A 12,395-nucleotide genomic window follows, 5' to 3' on the forward strand; every position below is an offset into this window, starting at 1 on the left:
TGCTGGTCTGTGCTGAAGCCATTTAATGCTCATGCTGGTCTGTGCTGATGCCATGTAATGTTCATGCTGGTCTGTGCTGAAGCCATTTATTGCTCATGCTGGTCTGTGCTGATGCCAATTAATGCTCATGCTGGTCTGTGCTGAAGCCATTTAATGCTCATGCTGGTCTGTGCTGATGCCATGTAATGCTCATGCTGGTCTGTGCTGATGCCATGTAATGCTCATGCTGGTCTGTGTTGATGTCATGTCATTTTCTCTATGTTCTGTGACATTTGTCCTCCGTTTGCAACTTCCGGGTTCCTGCACCTGTACCTCTTCATGTGTCTAGCAGAAAACGGAGATCACTTCCAGCATTGCATGTAATTCAGTCAATTACACATCCATCAAGGTATGTAGTGCATTTTTGTACTGATTTGCGATGTTCTTATTGGTCTGTGCTGATGTGGGAGAATGGTCATGCTGCTCTGTGCTGATGAGTGGTTATGTTCTTGCTGGTCTGTGTTAATGCCATGCAATGTTCATGGTTCTCTCGCGTGATACCATGTAATGTTCTTGTTGGTCTGTGCTGAAGCCATTTAATGCTCATGCTGGTCTGTGCTGATGCCATGTAATGTTCATGCTGGTCTGTGCTGATGCCATTTAATGCTCATGCTGTGTTGATGTCATGTCATTTTCTCTATGTTCTGTGACATTTGTCCTCCGTTTGCAACTTCCGGGTTCCTGCACCTGCACCCCTTCATGTGTCTAGCAGAAAACGGAGATCACTTCCAGCATTGCATGTAATGCGATTGATTACACACCCATCAAGGTATGTACTGTATTTTTATGCTGATTTGGGAAAATATGCATGCTGGTCTGTTTTGCTGCAATAATTCGAGCATGCTGGTCTGTGCTGATGCCATGTAATGTTCCTGTTGACCTATGCTGATGTGGTAGAACATTCATGCTGCTCTGTGCTGATGCCATGATCAGTGCATGCTGGTTTATGCTGACGCAATGAATGGTTTTGCTGGTCTGTTCTAAAGCCATGTACTCTATATGTTGCTCTGTGCTGATGCGATGTAATGTGCTTGCAGATCTGTTTTGATGTGATAAACTGTGCATGCTGGTCTTTTCTGATGAGATGTTGCATGTTATTCTTTGCTAATGCGATATACTATGCATGCTGTTCTGTGTTGATCCCATGTAATGTTCATGCTGGTCTGTGCTGATGTGATGTAATTTTCTATTTGGTCTGTGCTAACACCATATGCTGTGGGTGCTCTCTGTGCTGATACTATGTAATGCTCATGGTGGTCTTGTGATTTACTAGAAGATTCCCTCAACAAAGGCCCCAAGAATTCTGTTCCAAGTCTGTCTTTTTTTCATCTGTGCTAACGCGATATGCTGTGCATGCTTTGTGCTGATACAGGGAGATACACTCAAAAGAGGCCCCCGATAATAATTGGCATGCTGGTCTTTTCTGATGAAATGTAATGTTCATGTTAATCTGTGCTGATATGATATAATATCCATGCCATGCTGTGCTGCAATGTTCATGCTGGTTTGTGCTGATGCGATGGACTGTGTGTGCTATTTAGCTGATGCCATGTAATGTTCATGCTGGTCTGTGCTGATGTGGGACAATGTTTAGGCTGTTCTGTGCTGATGTGAGACCATGTGCATACTGTTCTGTGCTGTTGCAATATACTGTGCATGATGGTCTGCTGGTTCAGTGTAATGTTCATGTTGGTCTGTGCTGTTGCAATGTATTGTGCATGCCTGTCTGTGCTGATGCCATGTAATGCTCATGTTGATGCTGTATACTGTAGATGCTGGTCCGTGCTGATGTCTTATACTGGGCATGCTGGTATGGACTGATGTGATGTAATGTTCGTATTGGTCTGTGCTGATGTGACACAATGTATTTGCTTCTCTGTGCTTACGCCATGATCTGTCAATGTTCATTTGTGGTGATGCAATGTACTGTGCATGCTGATCTGTGCTGGTTATATATGGTGTGCATAGTTGTATGGGCTGATACAGTGTATTGTGCATGCTGGTTTGTGCTGATGCAATGGACTGTGTACAATGGTCAGCTGATGCCGTGTAATATACATTTTAGTCTGTGCTCATGCCATGTAGTGTTCATGCTGGTCTGTGTTGATGCCATGTAGTGTTAATGCTGGTCTGTGCCCATGTGATTGTAATTTTCATGATGGTCTGTGCTAATATGTTGTACAATATGTATATGGTCATCTATGCTCATGCTAGCGTGTACTGATACTGTGTAATGTTGACCGTGCTGGTCTGCTGGTCATGCTGATGCCATGTAATGTTCTTGCTGATTTTTACTATGAGGGATGATGTACACGCTAGTCTGTGCTGAACTGATATAATGCGTGCGTTAGTCTGTGCTAATGTGATGTAGTGCTCATGTTGATTTGTGCTGAATGGATATACTGTGCATGATAGTCTATGCTGCTTCAGTGTAATGTTCATGTTGTTCTGTGCTGATGCAAACTACTGTGCATGCTGATCTGTACTGATGCAAAAAAAGTTCTTAATGCTGGTCTGTGCCAATCCAGTGTAATGTTTTTTACGTTGGTCTTTTCTGATACCATGTAAAGTTAATGCAGTCTGTGCTCATTTGATGTCACGTACATGCTGGTTATTGTTGGTCTGCTATTGTTGGTCATGCTGTTATTGTTGGTCTGTTTTTCTTGCAGCTCTGGGCTGATGCAATGTACTGTTCATGTTGGTCTTTGCTTTTAAGATGTATTGTGCATGCTGGGCTGAGCTGATGCCATGTAATGTTCTTGTTTTTTGCTTCTGTTGTGTGACCTATGTAATAGTGTTTGTATGTCTTATGTTATGGTGTGAGTGACTGTCTGTGTTTGTCTGTCTGCCCTGTGATGGACTTGCGACCTGTCCGGGGTGTATCCTGCCTTCCGCCCGAAGACTGCTGGGATAGGCTCCAGCACCAGATAAAGCTGTTTCATTCAAAATACTATGCTGTGCACCAATAAGTTGGCATAGAGAAACTGAGCAGTGCTGCTAACACTGTGCACTGAAATTGAAAGTCAGGCGATGATCTCTCGATCTCTCTATGGACAAATTTACAAAAAAATCACAGCATTAACATTTATACCATGCTATTGTGTTCAAACAAACACAGTCACCAACATTTTTCTCTTCTGTTTAGTTGACCTGTGTGTCTCCACCTGTATTGGGGAGGCAGTTGTAATTGTGTTTGCATGTGTTTAAAACAGGGTTGAAATTACACGGTGTATCTGCCAAAACGGAATGTTCAAAATGACCCACAGCTTTGTGTCTGACTGTCACAGACTCAGTAACACCTCTTTTGTAAGTATATTCTCTTTGACTGTGTTTGTTCATTAGCACGGCGGTGTACACTTGTGTCACAGCAAGTATCGGAACGTTTGGTATTGTGTAGGTGAACGAGCGTGACGGACCATACCCGATACCGTTATCAGTGCATCCCTAAATATTATATACTAATTCAAACTGATTCTATCTTCAGAATGGTTGCTTGCTTAATTACTGTCAAACATCTTGTCCTGTCCTGTTTGGAGGTACTCCACAGAAGTGGTTTCTGTTCAGTAAAATGTGCTGTAAAAGTAAATGGCTGGGTACAACCCATTGTACAAATACTGACTTAGGGTGTATGCTGTTTTATAGTCTTCACAATTGTTTTTCGAAAAAGTAAGATATAGATTTTACTGTTTTCTTAAGTTGCTATTAAGGCTTAGTTACACTTGCGTTTGCCAACAATGGCGTTCATTATGTTCACTTAAAATAAAATTGCTGCAAAGTTTCGCATCAAGTTTAACTTTGGTCAGCTTTGACACATGAATTTATGTCTTCTACCAGTAGTGCTACTGTGTTTGCTGTGTAGACCTCTAAAGGCTGCCCTTTATGTAGCAGCACTAAACCTCCAAAAATGCAGAGGAAACAATCATTTAAACATTGTGTAAGGCCAGTCTTCTTAACATTGCGTCCCCACTGGCTATAATATATATATATATATATATATATATATATATATATATATATATATATATATATACATATATACACACCAGGAAAACAGTCAGGAAACTGTATTGTTGTTTGTGGTAGCCAGCGTGCTAAGCAAACAACCATACTGAAGAGTGAATCAGTTAGAATTTTTATATTATACAATATTCATGGCCTAGTTCATTTTTGGATTGCATAATTTATTTTTATTTTGCCTTATTTTTTCATTTGAGCCCCTGTGCTCCATCAATGGTATGGATCTGCTAACACAGAAATGTAAAGTTTGTGATATGTGACATTACATGGCTTTACAATGGTTACAATGTTTTTACACTGTTTTAGCTCCTTACAGTTAACTGCCGCTGCACATACTCACTCCACTGCCTTCAACCACGGCAGTCTGTACATTGTTTTTTCGCAGACTAATGTAGCAGATTATTTACAACATTAGCTCCTTAGCTCACTGCAACTGCACACAGTAACCCTGCCGTCAAGCATGCGGGTTATATACTTATTTGTGACTGTTTACTATGTGATGATGAGTATAATTATCTGAAATATTTTGTGTTTTCACTGTTTTTAGGAGGTAAGTTAGCTGCCTTGCTATGGCTGTGTAAGCTTCTTGGCTAACTGCAGCTGCACACAAGTCACCCTACCTTTGCCAACCATGCTGCTTTATCTGTTTTTTGCTAAAGATCACTGCTCTTGCAGAAGTATAGTTATAAGATATAATTATGTTCAGTTTTGTGTTGGCTAGTGGGGTAGCTAGCATGCTAACTGCTCCACCATGGATGATGTTTTTTTGATCACTAATCTTTAAATTCAATTAATACAATTTTTTTGTAGCTAACTCCAGTCTGGACTCCAGTGTTGGTTTGCTCTATTCTGATCCACTCTGGCTTCCTGCTATGTTCAGCTGCTCTCGGCCCACGCCGTCACCGCTGCTGACCCAGGTGTGTGCCCATAAAACACAAACAACGCGCACTGCGGCAATGATACTGAAAACATTCACACACAAACATGTGCATGCACACACATACACAGACAGCCAGGTGCATAGCCACGATAGCCCCTATGGCATCATCAGCAATGTTTGCAGTTCTCTTCCCATCTCTCTGTGGGCCTTTATATTTAGTAAGGTAAAACAAACAGTTCTGCTGCATTCTCTTGCCATCCTCCAGTGCCCACACAGCAATTCATCTGCTCCAGCATCCTCTGTCTTTTGAGTGTAGGCTAGGTGTCTCTGCCTTTGACGGATTACCCACATTTTCAGACAGATCTGTACACCTGGCTGTTGATCAGATGTCACAGGGCTGAGGATTTATGTTCACACCCAAAGGAGGAAAAGAGATGATCACTTACTGACTTTCCTTGCTTTAATCTGTCTTTCTTTTCACCCACTTCTCCACTCCGAAGTTGGAGTGCTGTCAATGTCACAGTTGTTTTGCAGTATATGCTTTCCAATTAATCCTTAAGATTTGGCAACGATATCAGAGACACAGTTTAATCTTATATAGGACTACCAGAGATATTACAGAATCACCTGATATTACTAAAATAGCTGTCCTGCATCTCCGCAATATTGCCAAATTAAGAAATGCAGTGTTTCTACAGGATGAAGAAAATCTAGTTCATGCATTTATTACCTCAAGGCTGGATTATTGTAATGCCCTGTTGTCTGAATGTTCCAGCAAAAGACTCAACAAGCTTCAAGTAGTCCAGAACATTGCAGCTAGAGTCTAAACAAGAACCCGAAAGTCTGACCAGTTCAGTTCTATCAAACCTACGCTGGTTGCCAGTTAAATTCTCCATTAAGTGCAAATTCTTTCACTGACATATAAAGCTCTAAACGGCCTTGCCCTTCAGTTATTCAGATTTTAACTATCATGTCTGGTTAGATCACAGGGTGCTTGCTTACTGTTAATGCCTAGAATTAATAAAGTTATATTCGTCGGGACAGCCTTCTCATACAAAGCCCCCAGCTTTGGAATAATCTTCCAGTCAGTGTTTGGGACTCAGACACAGCCGCAGTCTTAAAGTCTTGGCTGAAAACCTACTCATTCAGTCAAGCTTTTGGTATTTAGTTTTCTCGTTACATAAAATGTGTAGATCTGGGGGTTTGTAGACCTAGAATATTGACCGGGAGTGTTGGTGCTGTCATCCCACTGCTCTCACACTCTCGCTCAAATTTGTGGATGGTGCAGCAGAGGGTGACTCACATCTCAGGAAGCCCTCATGTCTGTTACATTCTAGCTGCCCCTTTCATTTAGGCTTTAATTTCTTGGCCTGCAAGAGTCCTTCCTTCTGGACCAGTCTGACCACCATGGAGCTTCCTGCTGTACAACACTGTGCAAACCTCACCTGCATATACTGACCCTCCCCACAGCTGCGTTTTTGAGTCATAGACGATGCTACTTCTGCTGTTCTTCCTTTCTGTATCCTATACTTATACTAATGGTCAAATCTTTTCTCTGCAGTTTTTCTTTGCTATCCGGTGTCGACCAGAGGAGGATGGGTTCCCCTATTGAGTCTTGGTTCCTCTCAAGGTTTCTCCCTCTTTCTCTTGGGGAGTTTTTCCTTGCCACTGTCACCATTGGCTTGCTCATTGGGGATTGGACCCGGGTTTTTTTGTAAAACTGTTTTGTGACATTGCATTTTGTAAAAATAGATAGAAATAAACTTTTACCTGACCTGATTGCAGTTGTTTTTGAACACATTCACAGTCGCTTTCACAGTCATTTGTTTGTCACAACAATCAAAGCATGAATTGGAAGCATTTTCATCAGTTGAGTTATAGATACAGTTGTACGCAAACATTTTAGCACCCCTGGCCAAATGACGTAGAGTATTTTGTTAAATTCTGAAGTGCAAATAAGTAAACACATCCTCTGCAGCAGACCTTTTTAAAGAAAAATGACAATTTTATGTTGGTGTCAATGCACAGTTACTTTATATTTGATGAATGACAAAAGAGCAATTGTGGCATGTGCAAAAGTTTAGATACCCTTCAAATTTTTACAGAAACATTGTACATAGTGCAGCTTTAAAATATCTTCTGGTGTCAAGCTTCCATTCATGTCAGTACTTTAGTTATTATAGATTACAGAAATCAGTCATGTAATATTGAAAATGAATTACTATAAAATTCTATTATCTTCCGCTTCACATTGAAAAACATTTTCTCTTATAAAGTCATCATTTTGGAGTTACATGGTTTGTCACAACAGAAACAATATGTTCCTTCACTGGGAGATGTTGGAAGTTGGTATGCTGGTCATTATGCATTTTCCTTCCATATAGTGATGTATTGTCATGGGAAACATGGTATCAGGTAGGGTCTCTGAGCTATAACATGATTTTACTGGTCAATAATATTTTTTTCCTGCCCGCTGGTGAAGAGTGACATACCCAAAAATCAAAAGATGTTTCAGAGTTTATGTATAGCTTATGGCAAGAGTTAATACATTTTGATGACACAGCTCAATGATGTCAAGACTCATTTGTTGGGTCATTTACTACAACATGATTAAAATAAAAATTCAGAAATGTATAAAAATGTCCAATTTATAATTTTCTATGATGTGATATAGCCCAGAAAACCTAAAAAGAGACCACAAAAGTAAAATAAATGATAGCATATAATAAGAATTTTTTTCACGGTAAGGGAATCTGATTGGAAGAATGATTAGGAAATGGTCTCGACTGGTCAACAAATTCACACAAACACACATTACCTCACATGCAAAGGCTTAACTACAACAAAAGCTAGATAGAAACAAAACTGAACACAGTGTCATTGGTGAGATTGAGTCAACAAAGATAGTGCCCCTCTTAAACAGTCACTCAGTCAGGCCCAAGGCCTTTAAGGTTCCTACATGGTCACCTTTCACCCAGTTAAAGAGAAAAACCCAGTTCCATAGGCCGCTGCCATGTCTGGTGTGCTAGATTGGAGATGGGCATAAATGTCCAGCTTAAGAAACATACCACAGGACTCACAGAGACACAAATGCCAAAAACTATATTTCTAGATAAGAAAAATATTCTGTTTTAAAAAGATTTAAATTTGATTATGGGAGATAATCTAGATCCCTTCATACTGAACAATGTTATGGTACCTGTGCTTTTAACTGATTTGTTATATAGCAGTGTAAACAGACAGACAGCTGTGTCCACCCAGAATTAATTTGCCAGAGCATACCAAAAGGTCAGGGCTCATGGGTTGAAAAGCGTAGGTCATAAATAAGGTTTACAAGTAAATAAATGTTGGCCAGTATCTGTTGCATGAAGTAATTTGATTAATTGATCATTGTAAATCTTAAGAAGTGTCTGAAATGTCACTCTCATTAAGATTTTGAAGCATGGTGTTTAAGCTCACATAAAGTAGGCTATTATGCTTTTGGACAACAGATTAAACATCAATTACAGGAATAGCTAAACAAAAAAAATGTAATTCTCCCAATTTTCTACTTACCCCAAATGTAGCTGCTCAGTTAAGGCATGTCCTGAGTCCAGATTTTGCATATTTAGCTTAGAGCTGGAGCTACAAGGCTAACATTGCTAGCAAACAATAGAACTCAATAGTGACCCAAATAATTACTATAAATATACATAAAATACATCCACAAAACTTCTGTCAACCTGCTCCAACAGTTCGCAGACAAGGCGGTGAAGAGTGCAAGATGACTTCTGCTATAAAAATAGCAGAACTGCACCACAGTGGGTTGCTGTTTCAGCTAACAGAAAGGCTGGTGTATTGGGTCAGATTTCTTTGTATTTATGATGGTTGTTGTCACAAATATTGATTGTAGATCAGTACTCCTACTCCTGACATGGTTTGAGAATACAGACCCAGTTGTCTTAAGTGACTGCCTACCATTTTTATTAGAGATCACTGTTTTTGGATAGCTGATACCGATCAATGGTGGGGCTGGACTGTTAAAGCATATTCACACCAGTACAATTTTTTCTGGCAAAAAAAGGATATGATTTTAACATAGTGGGACTTTTCACACCAAAGTATTTGTCTGTCCAAACACTTTTTTTTTCCTTTTAAACACTGCAACTAAACGGTTCATATACTGGGTACATCGCTATCTACCAAAAACACAACAGCAAGGCGAGTTCCACCGCCTCTTACAAGAGCTAATGCTGCATAATGAGCAATTCTGCAGGTATTTCTGTTAATAGGGGGATTCAAGACTGTGCTTGTGCTTGTTGCTCCTCCCATTAAAAATGTGCAAATAAACTAGTTAAATGCAGTCATTGTAACATATTTACAGTCGTTCACATAATTCGGTCGTCATCCCGACACGTTTGTTTGGGTGGCAACCATGGCTGTAACATATCTGTACAGTGCACAAAACAGAGCAAGCTCCAATTTAAAAATGTATGCAGTCTGTTAGTTCCAGACTCTGTTTAAGAGACAGCATTAATGTGTGCTTGTTCATTTTTAAAACTTGACATGGGTTGTTTCATCTGTTAGAATCAGACTGTGTAAATAGGCCTTTTGTCTTGTGATCAAAAAGCAAAAGGTCTGTATTTCCATCCAGCACTTGATTTGACCAAGGAGCCTCACACAGGGCTACAGCAATCCTTACAAATGGCTCATATGTTTTATATCAGTTGATTGCTGATTGCATTTTTTGAAATTTGGCCAAAACATTAAATGAATAGAAGTGATCACCAAAGATGATCAGTGTTTGGACACTGCTATCATCATGGCAGCATTTACACAGCTACATGCAGGCTTTGGTCGAGTAACCTCGCAGTTTCAAACCACCTTTTTAATAGCAGCATGTAAACGCAACATTAACAAGCTCAAGCGTTTCTGCAGATTGCACAAACTTTAAAGGAAATGCTTGCTGTGCTAGGTCCTACCGTAGGCTATTTACCTAGCTAATAAGGTCGGTAAGTAGTAAAGTCGAACATGGTAAAGAAAACAAAGCAGAAAAAACAACGAGAAAATTGCAGTTGGCACCCTTCCCCCCCAGGCTTCTACGACTAGTGCTGTAAACGATAGGACTCTGGTTAATAAGCCTTTGCCTGCTGTGGGTACACTGTCAGTTGTTACAGTAACTAGGCATTTAAATGCAAGGCTGACAACCAAGTGTTGTGTTTAAAATCAAAATTTTATCTCTGGTTAAAATCTTTAATAAAATCTTTATTAAATGATATGGCATTGAGTAGCCCAGCATCTTTTGAGAACTATATCAACTGTCACTATAATAAATATTGCTGCAAACATGTGCATTCATGAGTTTTCATTCCCTCCAGTCTAGTTCTGGCCCCTGGGCCATGATGGAGCGACAGGCTAAGTGGGGGGTTTGATGCGTGGGTATGTCAGGGTTTATAGTGCTATTCTGTAGAAAGAGCGTTTTTTCCCCCTATGTTTACACACCCTACTGTTTGGGCCTCTAAATAATAGAGATGAATAGTGCAAGCGAAGTTAGCTTGTGGCATTTGTGTCCTTAGTTACTATAGAGCCTATGGCTACATATGCACAAATCAGCTTAACGAAACAATGGCTAGTGCCTCACACAAATAAAGACGGTGTCATGAACGTGTATGTGTGTGTGGGATTAGGCTGAGTAGTCATCATGTGGCATGAAGTGCCTCCTCTTGTCTCAAGTGTCTGCCCTTTGTTCACCTCTCTTAAGCCTAAGCACTCTAAGATAAAGCATGAAAGGTTCCTGTCTGCTAACATGACTTTTCCTTTATTAAGTGAAATTAGAAGCTGTCACATCTCACATCTCGTACCTAAACCAGCGTTCATTCAATTCCTTTACCTCTGACACTCAGGAACTACATTTTAGCTGTGTCTCACAGCATTAGTATGTAGATTGAATGCCGGTCTACTCTTATTCTAACCACGCTAAACATTCAACCTTGAACATTCCCCTCACCTCTTATTCATCTCTCAAAATTCTTTCAGTTCTTCTGATAACACCTTATAATGTACCAGAACGTATGACTCAGGTCAGGTAAACTCTACTTGTGTATTTTTCACCTAAATATATTGAGATTGAGAGCACATTTTTGTAAAGTGCACAAGCTATTTCAAACTTGCCAGATATGTAATCTCGGAAGACTTCAGGTAAACTAAGAACGTGCATGCAAAAACTGAATACCTCCTCGTCCACTTACACACTTCAAACTCTGTGACCGAGGATAAAGAGAGGTAAAAGAGAGGTAAGGAATGAGAGCAAGAAAGGGACAGATGAAGAAAAACACCAAGAAGCCCACCAAAGAGAGAGACAGACGAAAAGAAACAAAATGATTTGTGCGCAAAGCTCCATACGAAAACTTTCAGCTGTAATAGCCGTCTGAGCCCAACAGGCCTCCACACAGCAGCAGCAGTGTTCTCCTGTTCCACTGAGAGAGGGAAGCCATTTGTCACCGTGAGGGCTTTTGGCATGGCTCTAAAATGAGGCATTTCTCCTCCAGCTGTTATTGTAGCAATATGACGTGTCCAAAATGAGTCCAGAAAGAGAGAGGACTGTGGAAGTCAGGAAATGCAGGGAGAGCTGTCACAGAGTTGTCATAAACAACTGATCCTTACTTCCAGGACCACCCTCTGTGTAAATCCTGAGAAGCAGTAAAAGTGCAAAATGACAAAACCTTAAAGCGATAATTTGGCCAAAAATCAAATGTATACATTTTGTAATGAATTTGTTTACAGAATGTGGTCAAGAGAGCAACCAAAGCACTGTTGCTGTTACTGTTAAGTAACTATTAAAGTACTAGCCAAAAGTGGCTAAATTAGCTTTGTTTACTTGGTAACTATGTGTCTGTGATGCTTACAGTGTTCATATGTCAGACACAAGCGTGCTGCAGGCCGAGTACACAGTGAAGACTCATGAGGCACTCTGAGTGGTTCGCGTGTGGAGTGATGCGCTCGAGGACATGGCTTTGCCTCATAATGAATGGAAGGCTATGGTAGCAGAGAATGAATGTGGAGCATCAAGAGCTCAGTGAGCTGTGAACTTTAGCTCCCATTCAAGCAGAAGCTCATTAGAGAGATTAGCCTGTTAGCGTGAGCTAGCACTGACCCTGTGAGGCTGGAGGGGCCAAAACAAGCCAAACGAGCAATGGAGAGGATATTGTCATGTGTATTGGTAATACTTCAAATGATCTGATATGATGTTTGTCTGCAAATGTGTTGTTTCATTACTACAATGTAGATAAAGACATGCTCAGTACAGATGTTAGCCTTTTTGAAAGTGTTCCATGTTAGCAGCTTCATGTGTCACAATGGTTGGGCTTTGCTTGCATCCTTTGCCATAGACTTCTGAGGTTGTCATCACTTTGTAGTCAAGTTAGTTCTGTCTGTGATCTTCTGTTGTGAATAAAACATTGCAAAGCTGATGTTTTGTGTT

At 40.4% G+C, this 12,395-nt stretch overlaps 1 long non-coding RNA gene across 1 annotated transcript; it reads left to right on the forward strand.

The window, feature by feature from the left end:
• Positions 1–207: 207 nt before the first annotated feature.
• Positions 208–6,527, forward strand: LOC108429704. Its single transcript, XR_001858026.2, has 5 exons — positions 208–388; positions 749–808; positions 3,252–3,345; positions 4,867–4,973; positions 6,498–6,527. It is a non-coding gene; the product is annotated as an uncharacterized LOC108429704 (long non-coding RNA).
• The last annotated feature ends 5,868 nt before the right edge of the window (positions 6,528–12,395 follow it).

Source organism: Pygocentrus nattereri, chromosome 23, assembly GCF_015220715.1.
Source record: "Pygocentrus nattereri isolate fPygNat1 chromosome 23, fPygNat1.pri, whole genome shotgun sequence".
Classification (NCBI taxonomy): Eukaryota; Metazoa; Chordata; class Actinopteri; order Characiformes; family Serrasalmidae; genus Pygocentrus; species Pygocentrus nattereri.